Raw genomic sequence first — 5,932 nt, 5'->3', positions numbered from 1 at the left:
TTAAGAGGCTCGTATGGTTGTAATTAGTTAATTTCATGTAGTTAGAATAGGAATTTCAAATTTAGCATCTACAAATTTTGTAATTAATCATTTAAAACATATGACTTAAAGGGATTGGCCTAATTAGGATGTATGTGGCTTAAGATGATCTATAGGCCTAATTAGGATGTATGTGACTTAAGGGGATAGGCCTAAATTATAGGATGTATGTGGCTTAAGATGATCTATAGGCCTAATTAGGATGTATGTGGCTTAAGGGGATAGGCCTAAATTATAGGATGTATGTGGCTTAAGATGATCTATAGGCCTAATTAGGATGTATGTGGCTTAAAGGGATAGGCCTAAATTATAGGATGTATGTGGCTTAAGGGGACAAGCCTAAATTATAGGATGTACGTGCATTTTCTAATTACATATGTCTTAAAGGGACATGGTCAAAATTAAATTTAATTTGATCATAATTAAGTTTAATGAATTAAATATATAGTTGATCAAATTTCGCATCTACAAATTTTTTAATTAATCATTTAAGACATGACTTAAAGGGATTGGCCTAATTAGGATGTATGTGGCTTAAGATGATAGGCCTAATTAGGATGTGTGTGGCTTAAAGGGATAGGCCTAGATTATAGGATGTATGTGGCAAGTAAAGGAAAGAAGAACTACTTTAAATATAGGACACACATGTGGCTTAAGGGCATCATTTTAAATAAATAATTACGACTGGGATCCCCTTAAGACACGTGCATGTCCTAATTACAAGTGTCTTAAAAGCAGTCTTGGTCAAGTAATTCTATTTAATTTGATCATAATTACTTAATTTCATATATAGTTAATAGGACCTATTATGCTATTTAATATATGGCATTTAATAATATATATAGTTAATAGGTCCTAGTATACATCAAAATGGGTATGATTGTAATAGTATGTTTTAAGAGGGGTACAATTGTAATTAGTTAATTAGTTAATTTCATGTACTTAGAATAGGAATTTTAAATTTAACATCTACAAATTTTGTAATTAATCATTTAAGACACCCGACTTAAGGGGATGGACGTATGCACACAATATATGAGATCTTATGTAGTTAAGTTGGGTCATAAGCGATACATGTTGTGTACATAAATGTTAAAAAGGCGGTATGTGTGTGATGGGCCTTTAGGACCACATTGTGTTCTAAGGGGTCACACATGTGTTCTAACACATGCGTGACCCCTTAGGACCACATATGAGCCCTTTTAACATCCTATACTTAGTGTATACAATATACCCCAACTACTAGGATGGTAAAAGGGGTCATATGTGGTCCTAAGGGGTCACACATGTGTTCTAACACATGCGTGACCCCTTAGGACCACATATGAGCCCTTTTAACATCCTATACTTAGTGTATACAATATAGCCCAACTACTAGGATGGTAAAAGGGGTCATATGTGGTCCTAAGGGGTCACACATGTGTTCTAACACATGCCTGACCCCTTAGGACCAGATTATGACCCATTCGAACATAATGTGGTCCTAGTAAAGGCTTGTCACACACATGCACGCATTCTAACTCATGGTATAATTAGACATGGCTCAAACTAAATTATAGGACAAATGTGGCTTAAAAGGGGAATTAATTTGAAAATAGGAGATGGCTTAAAGGGATAAACACATGTGTTCTACAATGTACATGTGCAAATCCTTAGGATCACATATGACCCCTTAGGGTAAATATTGTGATCCTATGAGGTCATATTACACATATACATGGCCATAAAAGGGCTTGAAAGAATGAGTTAGATCATGTGTGCATGTGTGACAAGCCTTTCTAGGACCACATTGTGTTCTAAGGGACTGCCATATATGTGATCCTAAGGGATCGAGAATGCATGTGTTAGAACACATGTGTGACTCATCAGGACCACATATGAGTGGGATAAATTAACATCTTAGTAGTTGGGGAATAATTGTATACCCCAACTAAGTTAGGATGTTAATATGGCTCATATGTGGTCCTAAGGGGTCACGCATGTGTTCTAACACATTTGTGATCCCTTAGGATCACATATATGACTCCTTAGAACACAATGCGATCCTAAAGGCCCATCACACATGCGTTCAATCCCTTAGAACCATGTACATGTATGGCCCCATGGGATCGTGCATAGTGTCCTAAGGGGTCATGTATGTGGTCCTAAGGGGCCACACATGTACATTAGAATGTGCATGTGTGACGGTCCCTTAGGACCATATACATGACCCCTTTGGACACTATGGCTAGTCCTATGGGGTCATATGTGGTCGTAAGGGGTTGGACGTGATGTGATCCTATGTGGTCATAGGAGGTATGTTGTATACAATTTAGATGTTATAAATAGTTTCATTTTTGTTGTAATATTTTGGTTTTGGTTTTCATTTTCATTTTTGTTATGATCTTGTAAATTTAATGTTTTGGTTTTTTTTTTTTTTTGGGTTTTAGTTTCGTTTCAAAGTTTTCAACATTTTTATTAAATTTATTCATTTTTAAAAAATCGTAATCTAATCAATTCATAAAAAAAAATTCAAACTAAAATTAACTAATTTTTAAACTAAAAACATACTTTTCTAATGAAAAAAATAATTATTAAGCTAAAACACATTTTTTTCTAACAAAAAAAAGAAATTTAAAACTAAAAATCATTAACAAAAAAAAAATTAAACTAAAAATCTAATTTTTTAACTAAAAAATCAATCTAAATATGAATTATTGAATAAAAATGGGTGTTGGGCATATGTGAAAGACTTGAAAGTGGGTTGCTGGTAATTTTTGGGAGGGCTCCACTCCTTCAATCGCGATCCCATATGGCAAAAATGAACCACATTTCATTTAAAAAAACAATTTATATATTTAAAATGGGATCTCATGTTGAAATGAAATAGGATTTGAAATGAAACGGGATCCTGTTTCATTTCAAAACGGGATCCCATTTTATTTTTAAAATGGGATCCCATTTTGTAACCTAGGCTCGGGATCCCGTTTGGTTTTAGGCTCGGGATCCCGAGAGTAAACAGGATCCCAATTTGTCTCCTATTATTTATGCCCGATTTCCACTTTTTAACTAAGTCCAAAACTTCCACATTAAGTGGACACAACTTCTTGCACTTATCCGACACATTCTATATATGTATACATTATATTTTGATCCATCAATTGGGATTTGGCATTAAAATCCCATTATCTTTCATTCCCTGAGAGTCAAAAGAATATTGTCAGGATCGGGGCAACCTAGCATCCCAATCCTTCTCTTTTTTCCCCAAAATTTGAGAGAATAATAGGATGGTCCTACCCTATCCAAATCCTACTCTATGTGAAAATATATCAAATCTAAGTATTTCTAAGGTTATTTCAATTATGAAATCCCTACATAAGGTATCCCTCTCAATTCATTTTCATAATATTCTTGTATGTTAACATTATCATCCAATTCAGGAGCAACTCTTCTTCCTCAAGAGAACATCTTATTGAAGGAGTGCCAAACTACTTCAAGGAATCCTTCATTTATATTTTATCTATGATTTCATGATGGTTTTATGTGATTTTTCATGTTATTTCATCAACACTTGGAGTATTTATCCTAAAGAATTGCATCACCAATTGAAGGTATAATCATCTATAGGGTATGTGTAGGATCATGAGGGGCCAAACAGTGGTGATATGAAAAAATTATCTTTTCCATTTGTCGAAAAATGTAAAAAATCCATGCCGACTTTTTGGTTGGATTGGATGCTAGTTCATGTAGCCATGAAAAAAGACAAATCATAATAGATATTAGAAAATATCCGATATTATCAGATATCTAATAGTATCAGTTATCCAATATTATATAATATCCAATCATATAAAATATTGGATATTAAGTTTGATATCCTATATCTTTTCATAAGGGAACCAATAATTTTGTTGGTCTCTTTTCTCTAGGGTATTATCTGATATTTGATACCTCTTTTAGGAGAGAGAGAGAGAGAGAGAGAGAGAGAGAGAGAGAGAGAGAGAGAGAGGGGGGGGGAAAGCGATCTAGAGAGAGGGAGGAGTTAAGAAGGGGAAAGGGAAAAAGAGAGGCAAAAAAAGAAAAGGGAGAGGGCTTGGGAAAGGAATGAGGGAGATAGGAGTTTAGAAGGGGAAAGGGCGCACGAGAGAGAGAGAGAGAGAGAGAGAGAGAGAGAGAGAGAGAGAGAGAGAGAGAGAGAGAGAGAGATGGGTTTAAGAGGGAAACAAAGAGGGAGAAAGAGAAAGAGGGATAAAGATAGAGAAAAAGGGAGAGAGGGAGAGAGGGAGAGAGATAGAGAAAGGGGGAGAGAGGTAGAGACAAAGAGAGATAGATAAAAAAGGAGAGAGGGACAAAGATAGAGAAAAAGGGAGAGAGATAGAGAAAGAGGGAGAGAGGTAGAGACAAAAAGAGATAGAGAAAGAGGGAGATAGGTAGAGGGAGAGGAAGGGAAGGAGAGAGAGAGAGAGAGAGAGAGAGAGAGAGAGAGAGAGAGAGAGAGAGAGAGAGGAGACATATTTTGATAGATATAGATATATGAATATATGTATGTCTACTTATATCATACTATTTATGAATCTATCTATGTTAACATATATGAATATTAAAGAGAATAACCCGTACACATTATTATAAAGAATAAAACCCAATACGAATTTTATAAAAAGTAAAAACCTGTATACATTTTGTCTTCTACTTATGCTTGGATAGCAAGGCTAAGGCTTGGGAGCCTTATTTTCCTCCTTTTTATGTGTTTTCTTCTTCCAATTTGGTTTCTCAACTTCATCATCATTTGGTTTACACATTATAAAAGTGGGTATTCATAAACTCATCACCATAATTTCACGCATCTTTTGATATTTCTAACCATATTTATAAAAAAAATGAACAACAATAATATATTGATCTTTAATTTCATTTATTAATATCTCTAGAGTTCTCAGAGATAGATGTGTACCATTTTTTTTAATAAATTTTAAACTACTTGTCTGAAATTGAAACAAATTATATATTATTGTTCTACGCTTCATTCTTCACACTTTAAAAAAAATGAATTTTTTATTATTTTGATGCAAGTGTTGTGCATGACCATGTACCCCATTTTTTAGGATGTGTCCAATTTAAAAAATTATAAAATAAAATACTCACCAAAAAATTTCAAAAAAAAATGCACAACAACTAATGCTCACTCTTAACTATCTTTGTAACAAAGGGTTTTTTAAAATAATAAATACAACTATAACTTTTTTGATGCGCACGTAAGACACTATCTTATGTTTTGTTGAAAAAAATAGGATCAATTTTGTGTGTGCGAAACATTTGATCCCCTTAATCTTGTCCAATTTTGGAAAACCTTAGTAGTTTGGAAACTAAATTTAGATTACTACTATCTCTTTTCTTTAAGTATCTTCAAATTTTGAGTGGATGAGTCTCAAATTGCTCCCTCAAATTCAAGTTTAGTTAATTTTAGAAAAAATATGTCCAGTTATACCCCCTATTTGTTCACCATCTTGGTGCACTTATCCATATCTTATACTCCTAATTAGTGATGTCTTATACTCCTTTTGATTATTCTCCTAATTACTCCTCTCCTTCATCTCTTTCATCTACTTTACCACAATTATTTACCTAGTCTCATACTCATGTTAAAGTGGGAGCTAAATGTGTCATCCTAAATTGTTAGTAGGCCAATTTACACCTCATGTCTGTGCCCCTACTTTAGTGTGTCCCCTCCTCATCTCCTATTTACGTCTAGTGATAACTTTAACATACCCCCTCTTAAAAAAATGTGAAAATCTTGACAAATATTTAATTTAAAAAATCAATAATTTTAATATTGTACTTGAATATTGTGTGCCAGTTCCTACTTCATTGACCCGGGGTATAGGAATGAACATTACTGCTAAAATTTGAGTTA

This window comes from Cryptomeria japonica, chromosome 3, assembly GCF_030272615.1.
Source record: "Cryptomeria japonica chromosome 3, Sugi_1.0, whole genome shotgun sequence".
NCBI classification, from domain to species: domain Eukaryota; kingdom Viridiplantae; phylum Streptophyta; class Pinopsida; order Cupressales; family Cupressaceae; genus Cryptomeria; species Cryptomeria japonica.
The sequence above is the reverse complement of the archived record's forward strand: the minus strand, read 5'-3'. Positions refer to the sequence as shown.